The sequence below is a fragment of the Malaclemys terrapin genome, chromosome 6 (genome assembly GCF_027887155.1).
Source record: "Malaclemys terrapin pileata isolate rMalTer1 chromosome 6, rMalTer1.hap1, whole genome shotgun sequence".
Taxonomy (NCBI): domain Eukaryota; kingdom Metazoa; phylum Chordata; order Testudines; family Emydidae; genus Malaclemys; species Malaclemys terrapin.
The window spans coordinates 3,104,708-3,124,992 of NC_071510.1; the positions used below are offsets into that span (position 1 = coordinate 3,104,708).

Below are 20,285 nucleotides of genomic sequence, written 5' to 3' on the forward strand. Positions count from 1 at the left end.
CCCTTGGTCGAATGAATGGATTTCAGAGGAAGAAGGGGTGGTAGAAAGAAAGAAAGAAAGAAAAATACGGGCGAGAGAGAGAGAGATGATCTCTCCAAAGCCAAACCGGAGATGGATTTTAATTGCAAGAACTTACCGTAGCGTCCCGAAGCTGCTGCTGCTGCTTTCTTCTTCTCCTCCTCCTCTGTGTCTAGCTCTTCTTCTTGTGTTTGTTGTGGAAGTTGTTATGTGAGTCTCATGTGCTCCTTGCCAGGTCTCAGCAATGGAGGATCGCCATCTTTCCCTGCTTTTTCCCCCCTCTCCTTCACTGGCTTGCTGCGGCAGCTGCAGATGACCTGAGATATCCGTCTCTCTCTCCCTCTCTCTCTCACCCTCTGTGTCTCTCTCTGAATAATGAGCAACCAGAGGGAGAGAGAGAAAGAAGACAATCTCCTCTCCTACCACACAAAACGCAAGAGCACCAGGGGGTGCACGAAGCCTTTCTAACAACAACAACAACGTGGAGGGGAAGAGGAGGAAAAAAGAGAAGGAGAAAGAGAGAGGAGGAAAAGGCAAGAAGAGGGGGGAAAGGGAGGGAGGAGAGAGGAAAAGAAAGAGATGGAGGAGGAGGAGAAGATGATGCTGATAGAGGAGGTGGTGAAGCTGGAGGAGATTAAGAGGAGGGAAGGTGGTTACAAAGTTAAGGTTTGGGACATGGAGTCACTGAGAGGCCAGCGCGAGGACGTGGAGGGGGGAGAAGCGATCTAAAGAGCTTCCCATTCCAAGCTGGTGCCTTCACACCGCCTCCTGCACAGAAGCGCTCATTAGCCCTGGCGGTGCTGAGACAGCCCGCTCGCATGGATCTCGCCTGCTGGGTCATAGCTTTCTACCAGCCCTGGCAAAAACCGGTTCCTGCATGCAGATGTGCCCCTGAGCTGATTCCCTCAGACACATCCATCTAGAGGCTAATCTTTCCTGAGCTGGGTAAAGAACATAATGGAGCTGGAGGTTGCAAAGTATAAAACCAGATTCACCACGTGGTTGGTTTTTAATCCCCCTTCCAGCCTGCATTTGATGTGGAGGAAAGAGACTCGAATTGTCCATTGCTGGCACGTATTTTGAAGTCTTCTCCCGGAAATAAAGACTCTGCCATTGCTAGTTTTTCATTACTCATAAGCATGTAGGAAAAAGAGAGCTTGTAATACCGAGCACCAACATTACTTTCTAGATCTGAAATGTTTTGACTGGGAAAAATCCCCTACTTAAAATAACTTTTTACACCTTCCAACCCCAAGTTGTCTGCACGTCTGTCGCTGAACATTTTAAACCTTGGAAAGTAACAATCAAGGTTCATAATAATCAGGTGTCATGATGTTGAAGGCATGAAAGCAAAGATGAAGTTGCTATACCCTGATTTTTTGTTTAGTGTAATTTTCCAAAAATCGTTCCGAGCCACCTCTTTTGCAAATAATTCCAACCCCACCTCCACTCCTTCTTTCCATTCCAAATCAGAAACCCCTCCGGCTGTAATCTAGGGCTGGGAGGGGTACCGTCTCGCAAAATCAATACATTGTAGTGATGCCACAGCAATCTAAGTGCAAGGACATGACCATTCATCATTGGCATTTCTCTAGTCCTCAAGCTGTGTTGTGCTTCCTATGGCTAGGAGAGGAAGTAGAACTGTAATTAAAGGTTCTTTTGATCGGGCTTTAGTTTGGGCGAACAGGAAGAACCTTTTGTGGTTGGAGGGCGGGACGGAGAGGATCTTAAAGGTGCCAGGGTTTTATTCGAGATATGGAGGTGGTTTATTACAGCTCCGTCCTCTTTAATATCCCAACTCAACAGCTAAAGAACAAGCGAGAAATGGAGACAAAGGCTAATCAGATCATGCCATGTAACCATCAGATAAGAAAACAATATAGCGTCTCCCATGAGCTCCTTCATCCCTCACAGCGTTCTCAGTTAAAGCAAAAAGCAGAATTCTCCCATTAACTCTTCCTCCCACTTAAACCACGAAAGCGAGAATTCCCACCAAGTGCTGTAGAAATGGGAGGAAGGAGAATTGCTGGGCAGAAGGAGCGCTGTGGGACTCAGCCGCTTTCTGAAAATCCCATGGGAATTCACACGGACTCTGGTGGTTTCACGCAGACAAATGAAGCGGACACCTCCTAGGAAGCTGATAAAAGAACATTAGGGAAGGGAGGGACTGGCTTTCCGGCTGCCAGGATGTGCATGTGTTCTGGCAGCAAGTTTCTATAAATCAGCCCTCGGCTTGAAGAGAACGCCGGGACTTTTCCAGGATCTTTGACGTCCCTTCGGCGGCGGAGCGGATAATGTACCTCTTTGTCTTTAATGGGATGAAAAGAACCCCTGACTCCTCTGTCAGGCTTCACTCCAGGAAAATAACAACCGTACATCAGGATGGAGGCTCGACATCAAGCCTGGGACAAAAATCTTCAGTGAGGTAGTTTCTCGATTGCTTCTTTTCACTGGGGTGCCCCTCAAAATCTCAGCCCTTGAACGGATCTGGCCTCTCGGTCCTAGAATCTAGTTCAATCGCCAGGGCAGAGGGCTGCCGTCATTTTCTTGTGGCCTCTCCCCACAAAGAGCACGAGTCTTGACTATAAGACACAAGGAAGATGCAGCTGTTTCCCCCTCAGATGTCTCAGGGGACTAAAAAGGGGAAGCGTTTGCTAAAATATCCCCTCTCAAATAAATGAATGAGCCACCCATCAGTTCCCCTTTAAGACAAGAGATGACACGTGTACTAATGGAAGTCAAGTTTAGCAGAAGGTTTCTTGAGGTGGAAGGGATATAAAACCCTCCTGCTTCAAGGCACAAACTAAACCCTGGCTAATGGGAGTTAGGAAGACATTGTCCCTGTGGACAGGTTAATCCATAACTTCCTTCTGCAGAGTTTCTTCCCATCTTTCTTTGAAGCAACTGGTGCTGGCCACTTGCGGAGAGAGACTCCTGGACTAGATGGACCCACTGGTCTGGTTCTGTATGACAATTCCTATGTTCCTGAAAACAATGAATCATGAAAAATAGAAATCTGGAGGAATTTTATTAACATCTGTAGATACTGCCATGCCCCCAAATTTTTAGTTATCTACTGTGTTTCTATTATCTGTTCTGCTTAGCCTTATTACACAAATATTGACTGTTCAAGTGAGCTGTATAGGAAATGTACACAATTACACAAACTGCAGTCAGGAGACCCAAGATTTTAGCTAATGAGGCAGCAGTTTACCTACAGAAGGAAAATAGCAAGTTCATCAAGTAGCCCAATACAGTAAATGAAAGTGTGTCTGACTGTCAAAACTTACAGCCCTCTTCTTAGGAATGTAAAAGGGATGAAGTGTCAAGATGTGACAGGTGGGTCCATCCACCCGAGATGACCACATAAACGGAGAGTCTCAGGTATGGTGATCAGCAATAAAAAGGTTAACTGTGTTGACACGTAAGTGATCCTAATTAGCCTCTCAAATTATCAGCCCATTAAGAGGAAGGAGGAAAGTTTGCACTTCTCTTGGTGCTGGCATTTCGGTCTCTGATGACTCACCAAGACAACAATGCTTTTGTTTACATTCTGAAGGTTACCTTCACAACCAAAGGGCCTAGAAGCATAATTTTTAAAAATGAAAGCACTGAATCTGTAGGAAACCAGCAAAATCTATTACAAGAACCTAAATCCTCTGTAGATGTGCATCTTCTGTCCCTGTAATATTTTTGTTGTCCCATCATTCCACATAGGAGCTCAGACCTAGTTCAGTTTTTGTTTGTTTTTAAAATGGAAATCTTGTTTCACCAGAACGGTTACTATCTAACACTACAGCATTACTCTTGTTCCTCTTGAAGCCAATGGAAGTTTTCCTGTGGACTATGATGGGAATTGGTTCAGGTCCGATTAAAATAATAAACTTTTCATTTTTGGTATAAAGGAATAATGAGAACTAGAAAGACCTGGCCAAGGTAGGTGGCTAAGAAGCACAACACCAGAGGAAATTCAAGGTACCATACATTGTTCTTCCAGTTTTTCAACCACTCATGCACGTTGATGAAGTCTAAATTAACTGGTTTCAGGGTAGCAGCTGTGTTAGTCTGTATCTGCAAAAAGAACAGGAGTACTTGTGGCACCTTAGCCACTGATTTGTTAGTCTCTAAGGTGCCACAAGTACTCCTGTTCTTTTTTCTAAATTAACTGTAATGGCTCATGAGAACCAGTAAACAACAACAAATGTGCAAATAAGATGTATGGGGATATTAAGAAAGGGGTAAAGGATGATATTGGAATTACACATATATAAATCAACAATACGCCATCACCTTCAATGCTATGTTTATTTCTCATTACCCCATCTCAACATTACTGGAGCAGAAATGGGAGAAGTCAAGGAAAGGACAAAAAAAGTATTTAGATTCTTACAAAAACTTTCATAGTGAAGAGAGCTTAAAATGTTTAGGACTATTACATTTGGAGGAGTTGGGTAATGAATGGTGACTGTCAGTGAATGGTGACTGTCTATTTTCCTCTCTCATAATAGGAAGGAAAGGAGCATTCAGTTAGAAGACAACAGATTTGAAACTGAGAAAAGGGCATTTCAAAACCTAGTGCATAGTCAATCTGTGGAATTCACTGCCACAAGATATCATCAATGCAAAGAGTTTGGTTGAATTTTAGAAAGGATTAGACATTTACAAGAATGTCAGTAGTTTCATTAATAGGATAAAATAAACATTCCTGCTTTGGGACCCAGATCTCCCAAGGCCTTTTATGGCATAGGTGTCCATATGAGATGTTTTACATTTTCCTCTGAAATATCTGGTGCTGGCTACTGTTGTAGACAGGATAGATTGGGATTACTGATCTATTTACGTAAGATAATACATATGTAAAACTACAGTAACATACCAATATGACCCACTCATCTTGCTATGCAAGTAGAAGCAAAACAAGTATTAGGATGTTCCATTAGTCTGCTTGGTACTCCAAACCCAGGAACTTTATAGAAGAGACAAATCTACAGATGAAAGACCATCTGGGAGCACAGAGACATTCCAAAAACCTTTTAAACAAGTAACAGGAGGGAACTGAGTGGAAGACAAAGAAGGAATATTGCCACTATCTCTGAATCCATAGTAATGTATCCCAGCCAAGAAAGTGGAATGACATTTTAGAACTTGTAATTTCAGAAATATCATACTTCCCTTGACCAAGGAGGAGTTACTATCAGTATTATCACCTATAATCCTACCTGTGCTGTGATGAAGAGAAGAAATACACCCCCCTTTTTACTTTATAACTGGCAAAAAAAGGCTTCAGTTGCTAGAAGGGCCTCATGTTCTGATATCAGCATAATTCTGCTGATTTCATAGATTCATAGATTTTTAAGGCCAGAAGGGACCATGCTGATCACCTAGTCTGACCACCTATATAACACAGGCCACAGGAATTCATAGAATAATTTTTGCATCAAGCCCAACATTTCACTGTTAAAATAATGAGCTTAGTTATGCCAGTCCTCTGCTGATGAGTTAAATCATTTGGTTGCTCAGGGCTCGTCTACACTTACAGCGCTGCAGCTGTGTGGCTGTAGCACTTTGTCAAGATGGGAGAATGTCTCCTGTTGGTTTTGGCACTCCACCTCCCTGAGAGGCAGTAGCTATGATGACGGGAGAAGCTCTCCTGTTGACATAGTGCTGTCTACACCGGGGGTTATGCCAGTATAACTGTGTCGCTCATGGGTGTAGCTTTTCCATGTAGTTATACAGACATAAATTGTTAGTGTAGACCAAGTCTTGGTTGGACATCCATGAAGTTATTCCTTTCTGAATTTGATGTAGCAAGTAGTTCTGAAATTAGTTCCCCTAATTAGTACTCTTTACCAGTAGAGCGGATGATGCCCCTTTTCACAAATCAGGTAAGAATAAATTTGATAGGAGTGCCAGGAAACTTCTATTTATACTTTTCTCCTTAAGAGTCCTTTTATCCTACACCACAGAGGCTTCCAATGCCTTAATCTGATGTCTACACTACAGGGACTATAGCTACGGTGCTGTAGCTATGCTGTCATAATCCTGTGGTGTATATGCAGCCTACAATGATGGAAGGTGTTTTTCCTTTGCTGTCGGAATGCCACCTCCTTGAGTGATGGTAGCTAGGGTGATGGAAGCATTCTTCCATAGACCTAACTGCTTCTACACCAAGCATAGTTACAGTGCCCAGGGGCATAAAATATTTCACACCTCTGATTGTTGTAGCTATGTTGACCTGGTTAGTGTAGACCAGGCCTGGCAAACTAGCTTCTCATTTTTTCCACTGAGGACCTGACTAACATTCCCCTTCTCTTGAATATTTGGGGTCGGGAAGGAATTTTCCTCCAGGGTAGATTGGCTGAGCCTCTGGAGGTTTTTCGCCTTCCTCCGCAGCATGGGGCAGGGATCACTAGCAGGAGGGTCTAAGCCGATTGAAGTCACTAAAACACAGGATTGGGGACTTCAACGGTAGAGTCCAGGGAAGGGTCTTGCGGCCTGCAGCATGCAGGGGGTCAGACCAGATGATCATAATGGTCCCTTCTGACCTTAATGTCTATGAGTCTATGAGTCTATGAATATCACAGTCTGCAGGTATTAAGAGAGTTTCACACTCATCTCTGAGAAGATTAGAATATACTGTTCTTTTACCCAGGCAAAGAATTTACTTCTTTAATATCCAGAGATTTCATTATTATGAAGAACTTGGAAGACTGGTTGGAAAGAAGCAGAGAGACTCCACCCACCTGTGTGAGGAACAGGGACACCCACTGGATTTTCTTTGTTTAACATCTTCAAGTAAAAACTTGTCTATATAATCCAGAATTCCTGCTCCTGAGAGAGCTACAAAAGTTTTTCAGAAACCTTAGTTCTTTTAACATTGTTTTTGGAAGATATCAGATATAATTGCTGCAAGCATGTGATTAGTTATACGATTAATGAAGGGTTATTATTTACAGAGTCCTCCAGCATCTGCTAGATACTTTACAGACATCGAGAACGATCTGCTCTTTGGGACATGGGGAATGTTGTAAAGGAAACTTGTTGGGAGGGAATGGTATTGGATTGGCATTTGATATCAGCTCACTATCTGACGAATGTACAGATCACTAGTGCAGGCCAAAAAGTAGGGATTTCCTCCCTGTGCAGTAAATTTTCAGTTTTTCAACAAAATCGCAGTTTTACTTGAAAATCAGACACTTTCCATGAAAATGTTAATTTAGTCAAAAACCCAATTTTCCATCAAAACCCAGCTTGATAGAAAAATTTTGACCAGGCCACTCATTTTGACTCCGTTCAGAAAAGTTCCCTATCTTGTGCCTAGTTAGTGTATACCACAGAACCGATCCAGGAGCATCTTATTTAGTGAAACAAAGGCACAGAGCTTGCTCATTCACTGGTTGAGTTTTAGGCGGCCACCGTATTATCTCCAGCCATGTTCCTAGAGTTGACATTTATGACAGACATGACAGATCCTGCAATCTGCAGGACAAATCTAATTGAATGAAGTTAAACCTGTATATATTGCTTTAGGGAAGGGGGACGATAGCCCCTCCAGGAGCTAAGAGCACTGGGAGGTAGCTAGACACATTCACTCAGGTTGTAACAGCTCCAGAGAGCTACCACTTTCTGAGGAGACTCGCCTATACTACTTCAAACTGGATTCTCCAGGGAGGGGAACAACAGACAAAGAAGGGTTTTTGGTTAAATAGCCTGAGTTAAAACTGATTTGTGTCTTCTTTGTAAGCCAGCAAACAGACAGGACCTGTGGTCCAAGAGCGCGGGAACAATCTTTAGGGAAGGGTTGACAGGTCTTTGGCCCTTGGAGGTCCCTGAAGACTTGGGAGCTAGTTCAGAGCTGAAGCAGTGATGAACTCATTACCACAGCAAAACCCCCTGTGTGGGGTTTGAAGGAATAATCACCAACCAGAGCCCTTCCTGGAGTGAGGTTTAGTGGGAACTGGACGGGGACCTAACTGAAAGCTGAGCTCTTTCTTGATAAGGCAGTAATCACCAGTTGCCCCAGATCTTTAAATAAGTAATTTCCCACCAGGTACCCTAGCTTCCTTGTGTTCTCTTTTAATGACCAACTTGATTTTTTTTAAAAGATAGTTGTAAAGGTGCATATCTAAACACCAGTGACCATGAGCCTTTAATTAAAGCTTGCAAGCATTTTGTACCTATCCCACAGAATATCTTTCATCTAAGGATTTCAAAGTAATTATTATGCAATTCAGTCTTTCAAACCCTGCTAGATTTACTCACATTTCAGTAAAATGTACCTTTCTGAAGGGTTTTAGATGGTGTCAGAAGGACTGAAATTGTGGTCACTCTTTAAAACATCTGACCTTCTGGACCATGACATCAGCAGTCAATTTCTTGCTGAACATTCCATTATCTTCGCAGTATATCGCAACATTATATTACACTCGCTAGCAGGAGGACTCAGAGAGAGTTTGATTTTGCCATTTGGTATGAATAAATACTGAGTGATTTGTGAAATAATTCAGTTTCTGAAATGGTTGGATTTTATGGTGCAGTCTATGTTGTCTGGCCATATTTAGTAATCAATATCCCAATGACATTTATCCTGAAATTAAAAAGGCAGTTCTTACTGAGAATTTTATAAGTCACATGTAATTCAATACAGTGTTATCTTTGCTTGCCTTTCCATGCAGAACATAGGAAAAGCAATGCACAGTGTTCTCTCTCAATTTCTGATCTGGATGCTGCATGTGCACCTCCCTCAAACAATCAGAGATATGACTCTCTGATATTTCCCTTTTTCTTTTAATGTATGTGACCATATGCCATTCAAATCTCCCATTTTATTCTGTTAACCTTATTCTACCTTATAATATACAGCCTCCGATAGATTTGAGATCCACTCCCTATCTAACATTGCTGCCATTAGAGATATCTTTGGGTTTTAAAGCTATTATTAAAATGAGCAAGACCCACTTTGGCTATGCACCTGATAATATTGAATTAACTGTCGGGATATATAGGGTTTAAGAATATTTTTATTCATACATATATGGTTATGATTTTATCCCAAGTTTCAGTTGTTTTGTGCTCTGGCTCCTCTCTTCTTTGAAACATTTTCAGCATTGATTATCACACAGCCCCTAACTCTCTGCAGCTGTACTGCGAACCAGTACATTTTATTACCTATTTTTGAACTGCTTCAACCTATGGGTCAGATTTCCTAGTAGTCATGTTATTTCTTCCCTTGCTTTTGATCTCGTCCTTAGTGCAACTCAGCTCCAGTTCACTTCCCCTTGTAAGCGTAAAGATGCCCACATGAGAAAGCTGCACAGTCCAAAGGGGTGTGTGAGACGAGTCTTGTTTTTCCAACAATGAGGCTTGCTGAGGGCTGACAAGTTCAGCCTCCAAGACTTTTTGGTGGGGGTGGGTCATTGATTGATTGTGGGGTTTTGTTTTGTTTGTTTACCTGAATACATTTATAAACATTGCTTAAGGCAGTTCTCTCTCAGCCCTCTTTTAGCCCTAGTTGTAAAAAGTCTCAAATTTATAACCAACACAAGTCCAAGATCTCGCGCATCCATGTTTTTATCCATTTATCTGTATTAACGATTGCGTCCCTATTACATTATTATGTACTTCCGGTGTATATTTTTCCATTCTAATTCACCACATTATCAGACACAACCTCAGCGTGGTGTCAATTGGCTAGTTCCATTGACTTCAAGGGCTACACCACCATTTTAAACCAGATGGCCTGGCTCATTATTCTAATGGAGTTAATGAGTCTTTACCAGCTATTTCAGATAGAAGGCTTTTATTTCTCTTTTTGCTTGTAGACATTTATGCATTGAAGTTACACATACCTCCTTCACTGATGTTTCCTTTACTCTATTTTTAAAGTCAATTAAAGTTCTTTTTCTCATACCTAGTCTGCTCTTTTCCTAGTGTATTCAATTGTCTGAAGCCATTCTTGTTTTCTTACTTTTTAAACGATAGCCTACTACTGTGTTTCTCTCCACATTAAGTTATTTTCATCTACCACATTTCAAAGCTGCTTTCTTCTATAGTATCCTATTCCTACCACCTCTATACTGTGCACAAAGCAGAAACATGTTTCAAGTCCTATTCTTTACAGTTACCTGTAGTTTGCAGTGTTGTTGTATCTCTCAAGATAACTGTCCTACAGAAGTGGAACAAAAAGACACCATTCATAACATTAGCACCATCGCTACATTGTTACTCATGAAATGTGGGCTAGCTAATAGCGAGACAGTCCCACACCACATAGGTACAGTGTATTTAAAAGGAGAGGCGCTGCCATATAGTATCCAAGAACTACTTCACAATTTATAGCAGATAGATTCTAAAATCTAGGCTTTCTGTACTGAAGTTTCCACAGAAGAGGCTCAATAGTTTTTGGCAACATCCTCTCAATATCGTTGGGAATTGGTCCTGCTTTGAGCAGGGGGTTGGACTAGATGACCTCTTGAGGTCCCTTCCAACCCTGATATTCTATGATTCTATGAATATCGTTTCAAAACGCTTAATAGGTCCCATTGACACAAGAAGCTTGGGAATGGTGGCCAATCCCTTCACAACATGTTTACTGGAGAGGTGGCAGCTCAGGGTCAAATTCCGCCTTTAAATATGTATGCAAAACTATCAGTCATCTTCAGGAAGACTTTGAGGGTGTTAGAGTGGACAGAAAATCAGCCCTTAATGAGCCAGCATTTGCAATAAAGCTCATCCTACGGCTACTTTCCATTGCAGATCGTGACTTTACTATCAAGACCTATTATTGGATTCACATTGGCTCCTGTGAAGATACACTAAGGCTGAATTTAGAGCAACGTATCTATCCTTTTCTTTTTAGTTTGGTACATATACCTAATTTAAGTACCTTAGCTTCCAGGTGCTCCAACTTTCAATCTGCTACTATACACTTTAATTAAACTTCCTCTTCTTTTCCCAAGAGGTATCTGAATGAGTTTTCATGACACACAATGTGCTTCCACAGGAACATATTGTAAATACTCTGATACGTCACAAAAAGGTGTTTTACTCTAAGGTCCCAACCAGCCTATGTAGGAGAAGTGTTTGCTATTGAAACCTGCAGCAGGCACTACAGTGATATGAGATTAGATATGGAAGCTGCTCTAAGAATGGAGAGATGAGATAAGTCTATCTTGAAGCCTTTTGATAGGGGAGTGATCTACACCACACCACTACGGGTGTGTAGTGAGAGGGGGCGGAATGCAAACACATGGTGGTGCCACCTGTCACCAGCTCTAGGAGAGGCTGGCACTACAGTGTGAATGCTCTGACTGCATTAAAATTGGTTGGAGTTTTAGACAATGTGGTCTCACCTCATTCCTCAGATTCCCCTGATGTTACAATATTCTGGGCTAAAATAAGGGGAGGGTTCCATCGCTGCCGCCCTCATTCACTAAGGAGAACAGTATTGTGAAGAGGAGGAGATCCCCACTCAAGTGCTATATTTTGGCAGTCATGGCTAAGTCCACAGTTTTAAGAACAACTTGGCTAGAACCGGACTGAAAGCCACATTTTCTCAAGCACAGAAGACAAAAGTTGCCTCTGAAAAGGGTACACGAGTAACTGCTGTTTGACCTTATCCCTGAGCAAAAATACCATGGAAAACCTTAGAGGGGCTTCAACTAATATGTACTAAAGAGTACATGGTTCACGTCACAGGCGTTTGGCATGCAACCTAACCATTTTTGGTTTTTCCACTTTGAGTCAAAGGAATACTACAGCACATGTTCTGAGTAGTGTGTCCCTGTTTATAGAAACTAGATCCACACCCAAGGCAGAGTCCACCTTCTCTGCCATTCTCTCCCCACCAGATTTGCCAGGATTTTGTCTCCTTCAGCTACAGAGACAATGGGGACAACAGGGCTGTTTACGAGAGCTGGGTAGAGAAAGTGAATTCTGTTTCATGGAGTATTTAATTGTATCAGAATTTGGTTTTGTTCTGATTTGGACCCTGGAAATCCTGGTATTTTGGGCTGCCAAGGATCTGTGAGCCAGGACTCCCAGGGCTTCCTGGCTCTCCGTCAGCCTGCCAGGCGGGGTGCCGAGGAACTGGAGCCAGGGAGCCCTGCAAACCTGGCCTGCTAAGGAGTTCATAGCCTGAAAGCTCAGACTCCCCAACAGTCCACCAGGTGGGCTGTCGAGAAGCTCAGACGGCAAGCTGGCAGGAAACACATCAGAACTGTGCCAAAAGAGAAGTGTCTCTGCAAATCAGCAAATTCCACACAAAAAAGGTTCCATTGGAATTTTTCCTCCCAGTTCTACTGTTTACGTTACTCTCTGACTTGTCACCAAGCCTTCCCATCACAACTTGCAGTGTGAACAACGCTTACTGTTCTCTTACATCTATCAGGATGGATTCAGGCTTGATATGTACACAAGTCTTTCCTCCTTAGATCCCAAAGGATACATCTTTATTCGAAGAGGGTGACCATTTCCCTTAAACTCCCCTGTTTCTTTTCTTCTCCTACACCATATCACCCTGCTTCTCGTCCTTTGGCCTTTATGATTGCAAAGAAACACTTTATTCCCATTTTCAAGGGTAAACTGATACAGGATTTGCTTTAGCTATGTCTGTACTACAAGGGCTCCAGTGGCACAGTGGCAGTGCTGAAGCTCTAGTGTAGACACTTGCTACAGCGATGGAAGGGTGTTTTCCATCAGTGTAGTAAATCCACCCCCTCAAGAGGTGGTAGCTAGGTCGATGGCAGACTTCTTCCATTGACCTAGCGGTGTCTATAACAGGGCTTAGGTCAGCTTAACTACATGGCTCACATTTCTGAGTGACATAGCTAGAGGCGGGTCTACACCGATGCAGCTGCAGTGCTGTAGCGGTTTAATGAAGATGCTCTAAGCCGACAGGAGAGAGCTCTTCCATTGGCTTAGATAATCCACCTCCATGAGAGGCGGTAGCTATGTCATCAGGAGAAGCTCTCCCACTGCCATAGCGCTTTCTACAATGGGGGTTAGGTCAGTATAACTATGTTGCTCTCGGGTGTGGATTTTTCACACACCTTGGTGACGTAGTGATACTGATATAGGTCTGTAGTGTAGACCAGACCTAGGTTGTTCTAAAGTTTTAAGTGTAGGGCAAGCTCTGAGAGGCGTGAACAGCCCCATTCATTTCAATGGGGTGTTAAGTTGTCATCATTAGGCTTCAGTCTCAAGTGTCAGCATTACAGATGGTCTACAAGTGGGAACATTTGTAAAGTGTCTGGAAAATATGTCCCCTTTTTTGCATCAACATTTCAGAAATTGAACATTTTCAAGGCATTCCAATCAGCATTTTAAACTATTTCCCTTTTGAGGATTGCCACAGAAATATCCAGCTAGTTGCTTTATTCCATAATTCCATGCTTCTCCAGGTGAGAAAGGCTCCAGGTACTAAAATCCCCTGATAACTTTTATGATGCAGTTAGGTGTCATCCTTACAAAAACTTGTGGGGTCTGCATTAATTTAATTTTATATCCGTATAAATACCACAGGGACTTGTGTACCAAGTATATTAATTATCTTCATATATAATTCATTGGAAGCCTCAATATTTTAAATGTAAATCAGGTTGTCACATAATTTTGAGTGTGGGACACAGGAATCCAAGAATCTTGCAGCAGAAGTTAGGCCTGGCGTGCGGGTGAGTACATGGGACCTCAGCCATGTGCATAGAACACTAAACTTCTCAATTGGTCTTGTTCTTATACTATCATACTTACAGGGACTACTGGGTGGGTGATGTGCTCAGCTGATGTACATCAGCCGTACTCCACTGAACATGAAGATTTGTAGGAACTGAAAACCAGCCCAACAAAGTTTTAGTGTTTTGGAAATTTACATAATCATTCCCTTATTACTGAAATCAAGCAATCACTCTGATTTCCTTGAGAGTAACAACGTAGAGAGAGGCACAAACCTGAACAACAAATGATAAATACAACTAATATAACATGTGGAATTCTGCTTCAATGTCTGAAATATTCACATTTCTTAGCTCAAACTCTTTCCATCTGTAAGAAGCAGTTTTGCTATTTCTTTGCCAAGAATCAAACCCTTCTGCCGCTCACTTCTTCAACTGAGCTTCCACAGTTCTACCCTAACCAAAAGCTTTAGCCAACCTCACATCTCCTATCTGGGAGAGATTCCATTGCTTCACTAAGGGCTGGTCTACACAGGGAGATTGATAATAATTAATTCCGCTATAGTCAATTTCTCTGTGTAGACAAGGCCTTAGGCAAGTTGTCTTGTCTGATCCCTGCCCCCAAGTGCACAAACCTTTTGATCAGGACACATGGTAAGTCTTATTCCTCTTCTAGTTCAAGAGGAATCCCTGTTCTTTCCATTCTGTGCACGGCATTTGGCCATTTCAACTTCAGAACCCTTCTGATTTCCAGACACTCTGTCAGTCAAGACTACTGCCCAGCCAAGCCACATGCAGCTACCACCACTCTCCATTGTGTGCAAGGCTCTCCTAAATTCTTCTACCTTCTTCTGACCCTGGATATCCAACCCTGCCCAAAACTGAACAATCTAAATAATGGATGGTGTCAGGCCACAATACAAAGAATCATGTGATGCAAAGAAGTTGATGAACTTAGATGACTCTGGAATTTTACCTAATGGAAACAAGAGATTCAATGACTATACTTTATAGCTTGAACAATCAAGAGAATAGACATTGAATTCCTCACCTTCTTAATTATGTTAAATGCCTTCAGTCAAAGATGACACCCACCACAGCTTTCTTAGCCTGCTCTCTTCGGGTTGCTACCAATGTTATCAATGGCCTGGTCATGCCTGAATCTTCTTTGATATCACAACTTTTTTTTCTTTTTCTTTTCTTTTTTTTTTTTTTGCCAAGAAACCATACACTTTGTTTTGTATTCTATTCTATTTTATTTCTACTTCTCTTTTTTAACTTTAGGCTAATTTTAAATATGACATCAAATTACCAAGAAAAGCACCTAGGTTGCCTGGAGACTCCAGGACTATTCTGGAGTCTCCAGGAATTAAAGACTAATCTTTAATTAAATATTATGTCATGATGAAAACTCCAGGAATATGTCCTACCAAAATTGGGGACCATAAAGGCATTAGAATATATAACAGGTTTGTTATTAATAATCGGGGAGGGATAGCTCAGTGGTTTGAGCATTGGACTATTAAACCCAGGGATGTGAGTTCAATCCTTGAGGGGACCATTTAAGGATCTGGGGCAAAAATCTGTCTGGGGATTGGTCCTGCTTTGAGCAAGGGGTTGGACTAGATGACCTCCTGAGGTCCCTTCCAACCCTGATATTCTATGATTCCAATTTATACTGACACATGCGTTTTGAAAACACCTAAAGGCAAGTATGCCTGTGGTAGAGGGCTCAGAGAGCCAGGTGGCCTAGCAGTTACAGCACCTGTTTTCCATCCCCTTGCATCTCAATCAGAGCATTAGAGATACCTGTCCCGACTGTAAGCCAGGGATCTTCAGATTTCCACACACATCTGGGTCTATGGGGGTGTCATAGGGGGACCCAGGCCCTCCCTCTCCACTGGGTCCCAGAAATTGACATTTTTATTTCCCATGCCTGCATGGTGGGACACCAGGAAACTACATGGCTGCAGTGAGAGGTACCACTGCATGATGCATGGGTTGTGGTCTTTTGTAGAGTTCAGCCATCAGAGTGGTGCATGGTCAGTTACTAGGTAGAAGGGCTGCCCCTGCAAGTGATATCACATGGCATCAACCGCCCATTTTACTGCCAGGGCCCCTCTCTCAATGAGTGCATATGCCAGCTCCCAGGGAAACAACTTTCTACTGAGAAAGAGAATGGGATACTCATCTCCTCCAAATTCTTGAGACAGTACTGCTCTGAGCCCAATGTCAGATGTATCAGCCTGTACAATAAGCAGCTTCACAAAATCTGGGTGGAACAACACCAGTTCCTGACTCAGCTGGTCGTTCAATGCTTTGAATGCCTTCTCACAGCTCTTCATCCAACAGATTTTCTTGGACACTAAACTCTTTACCAGGTCCATCAATGAGGAGTAATGGTAGTGAAGTTTGGGATGAATTGCCAATAGTACCCTGCCAATTCCAAGCAATGGTGAACTTGCTTCTTGTTGGAGAGGATGGGGCATTCCACTAGGGCTTGGACTCTGCCAACGAGGTGTTGTAACTGCCTTGTGACATCTTGTGGAGGAGATCCAGAACTCCCTAGAGCTGCCTCCCAGATAATGACTTGAATGGGGAGAAGCCACTAGATGTTGGAGAACCTTGTGTGGATGGCTTACAGAAGAGATGGGATCAGGCAGTCCTAGTGCCAGGGATTAGTGGCTAGAAATTTACTCAACATTCTTCAATGTCTTGTTGAACCACTCCACTAATCCGTCAGTTTGAGGGTAGTGTATCAATGTTTTAAAGACTTGACCCACTGCAGGTTGCACAGCTCCTTCATTAATTGTGAGATGAAGTTGGTTGCCTGATCTGTTAGCATCTATTTGGGGATCCCCACCTGGGACAATACCTTCAGGAACTCATCGCTAACTATGACCGCTGTAGCGGACCGGAGTGGGATGACTTTGTGGTACCTGCTGGCATAATTCAGGTCTTTGTACATGGCCATGGACTTTTTCTAACGGGCTCACCAGGTCCATACATATCCTTTCAAAGGGAACAGGTATGATGGGACAGTGGTAGCAGTGGGACCTTTTTCTGATTTGTCCACTGGCACTCAGCTTTTCGTCTGAATCACGCAAAGTCTCCCATCTCTGAGTGGATACTTGGCCAAGAGAACTGCATAGTCACTATGTTGAGTGTCTTTTCTCTTCCCAAGTGCCCCCCCCCATGATATCACATGGACCTTTAGAACTTCCTCCGCACAAGCAGCTGCATCCTCACCTTCCCCAACTTGGGGTCCTTCATGGCCCAATACGCCCTTTCCTCAACCGGCATAAAATGGGGCCATTATTTCAAGAGCTAAGGATTTAATATTGTGCAATCTGACTGGGGGTTCTTTTCATAAATCCAGTCCAAGGTTGGATCATTCCTTTGTTCTTCTACAAAGTCTGGCTTGCTAGACAGCAAGTCCCTGTTGAGGGGTGGTGATGGGACCTTATTTCTCTGGTTAGGCCCCATTGTGTGGTCATTCACCTGTGAGGACGGTCCTTCCCCTAATTCCTCGAATCCTATTGGGGCACTCCCCTAGTGGCGCTCTTCCTCAGTCACTGCGGTCTTCTCCGGCTTTCCAGGGTCTTCTGGTCTTGATTCTGCCTCCAGTAGCGATGCACCACCCCATCTCTGGACAACCGCTTCAAAAAACCTCTAGTGAGACCCCAGGATGACTGGGTAGGCCAGGTCTTTGGCCACTCTGGCCTGTACCATCATGGTATGGTTTTGGATGTCAACCTCACCTCTCTCGTTGGGTAGGGCCATATGTTTCTGTGGATACACTGTAGGTAGTTTATCCCTCTTTGCTTCCATCTGAGCCCCATCAGCCTTCCCTGATCAGGGTGCGGCTGCAGCCAGAGTCCATCAGTCCCTTCATGATTACTCCATCCACTTATAACGGGACTAACATTTTCCCTGGTCCCTTTTTCTGAACCTGGCTATCTGCAGTCCATGCTTGTACATAACTATAATCCATAAATGGGCAGTGTCACCAGAAATGGCCTTGTTGCCCACAAGTGAGGCAAACCCCAGTTCCCTAGGAACCCATCAGCTGGACTCGGGGTTCAGTAATGTGTGGGCCTTCGAGTCACACTGGGCTGGCCTTTGGTGTTACGGCTTCAGACCTGAGGGATATCAGATAATTGTATTTGCAAACTGCTGTTGACTATCAGATCCTTCCAAGCTGAGCATGCCATATAACAGCAATGGCCTTTGCAACAGCTTCAGGATCGTGCCTCACCTCCCATTCACACTCCCCTACGGGGATGATCTGCATGAACCTCTGAACTCTGGGGCTGTACTGGCCGAGGACAGCAACTGAGAGTGGGGTACAGAGAAGGGACGGGCACGTTGAAGGGACTTTTGGGTTGCTGGACTTAAGAACCTGAGGGGAAAAGGACTCTGTCCAACTTACTTGGGGGTGGGTCTTTGTTTATGAACCCTAATTGTGGTGTTTTCCCAAAATTAATGCCGAGTTACTTCTCTCCTTTTATTAAAAGTTTTTGTTACACTCAGACTCTGTGCTTGCGAGAGGGGAAGTATTGCTTCTTAGAGGCACCCAGGGGGTGCTGTGTAATTGTCCCAGGTCACTGGGTGGGGGCTCGAGCTGGTTTTGTGTTGTATTATTGAAAAGGAACCCCTAAATACTGAACCCAGCCCTTGTTGCTGCTGGCTGCACCTGGCAGAAGGGTTACATTGATATAAGTATTTGTGTTGTATTACAACAATCACTATAAGATAAAATGAATTCACTCCTTAGAATAAGCCTGAGAAGATAGGTAGGCCATTCAGAAACAGCAGGCAAAGATTAATTGAACAAAGTTTCTCAAGGGAGTATCATCAAACCTGGTTTACTTACCAATAAATCCAGAATGCCACATCAAGGGATGTACAAAGAGCAGACAAAGAAAAACCTGAAGTAACCACTGTAGTTAAATGGTGCACTAGGAAAGTTAAAATTCTCCAAAACTAAATTTAGCCTTCCAACATCCTAGACTATCAGGAGGTCATCTAGTCCAACCCCCTGTTCAAAGCAGGACCCATTCCCAGACAGATTTTTACCCCAGTTACCTAAATGGCCTCCTCAAGGATTGAACTCTCAACCCCAGGTTGGGCAGGCCAATGCTCAAACCACCTAGCATGAGGAAAGATATGAGTAGTAGGAAAGCTAGTTTCTGGGTTCAATTTAAGGCACATGTAGGTGTGGTCAGATAAGATAAATTAGAAGTTAATCATGTAGTCTGCAAATTATTGCACTGGCTCCTGCAGTTTCGAATGCTCACACTTTTAGCACCTGAAGCAATCAGCAGCACAAAGTGGAGAAGGATCCGTGCTGTTAATGCAGGATCTGCTTATTTTGCACACGATCTTGCAAAGCGCCAAGGCCTTGAGCCAACCAAGCATTTAAGCAGATTCTTAACTTTAAGCACGTGAGCGGTCCCATGGACTTCACACCCACCCACAAAAAGGCAAGCCCGTGTTGAAGTGCTTTGCCGAACCGGGGCCAGAATGTGCAGTGCTTGGCCAGGCTGAGACCCCCATGCTGAGAAAAAACCAAGTTCCAGCTCAGACTCATAATTTGGGGAGACAGGATAACAGTGCTTCCTGGTTAGCACCACAAAAAATATTTTCCCCTCTGTTGATATTCACCCCTTCTAGTCAACTGTTGGGAATGGGCCACATCCACCCTGATTGAATTGGCCTCGTTAGCACTGACCCCTCACTTGGTAAGGCAACTCCCGTCTTTTCATGTGCTGTATATTTATACCTCCCTACTGTATGTTCCACTCCACGCATCTGATGAAGTGGGTTTTAGCCCACGAGAGCTTATGCCCAAATAAATGTGCTAGTCTCTAAGGTGCCACAAGGACTCCTCGTTGGTTTTGCTGATACAGACTAACATGGCTACCCCTCCGAAACCAGTGCTTCCTTGTGGCTCTCCCACCATATAGCTATTGCTCTTGTGGAAGGTCAAGGCCTTGCATTTTTCAAACTCAAATAAGGGAAGTGCCTGAGCAGCAATGCACCTTTTTAAAGTATGAATCGACTATCCCATCTCCCTACCAAATGTTTTCAGATATTGATGGGCTGATTGGGAGATGGTGTTGATAATTTTTGCAGTGCCATTGGTGTGTCCCATCTGCTTTTGATTCCTCATTTATTAATCTGGCTCATTTGTCAAAGAAGACTGATTGCAGCTCAGAAATAAACAGGTATAGCTTAACCTGGATTTCCTCATTCATTTCTGAGTTGTGCAACTGAAACCAATGTAGCATGCCAGATATTGTGGCTTGCAGGGTACTATTGTCTGGTTTGCTCACAGATGTTCTGTGTTGCTGTGGGAAGGGTTGGGGCCCAGCTCAAAGACTTCCTGTAATAGGAGTTATATTTAAAGAGGTTCACTATGCATTCTGGGGCAGCACCATTGTAATTTCATTCCCATTGTATAGAATTGCTCACATACTATTCTCTAAGTAATGTATTTCATGAATAATGCATTATTTGGTACGCCCATTGAAATGAATGGAAGTCTTTCCATTGATTACATTAGGATTTGGATCAGACTCTAAAGGCCCAATT

The 20,285-nt window shown here is 43.2% G+C and overlaps 1 protein-coding gene across 1 annotated transcript in view; it reads right to left on the minus strand.

Annotated features, from left to right (window-relative positions):
* Positions 1–800, minus strand: part of ZNF462 (zinc finger protein 462) — a 116,821-nt gene extending 116,021 nt beyond the window's left edge. Inside the window, exon 1 of the mRNA XM_054031669.1 lies at positions 137–800. The gene's annotated coding sequence lies outside the window, so the exon portion shown is untranslated. The remainder of the gene's footprint in view (positions 1–136) is intronic.
* Between the last annotated feature and the right edge of the window lie 19,485 nt (positions 801–20,285).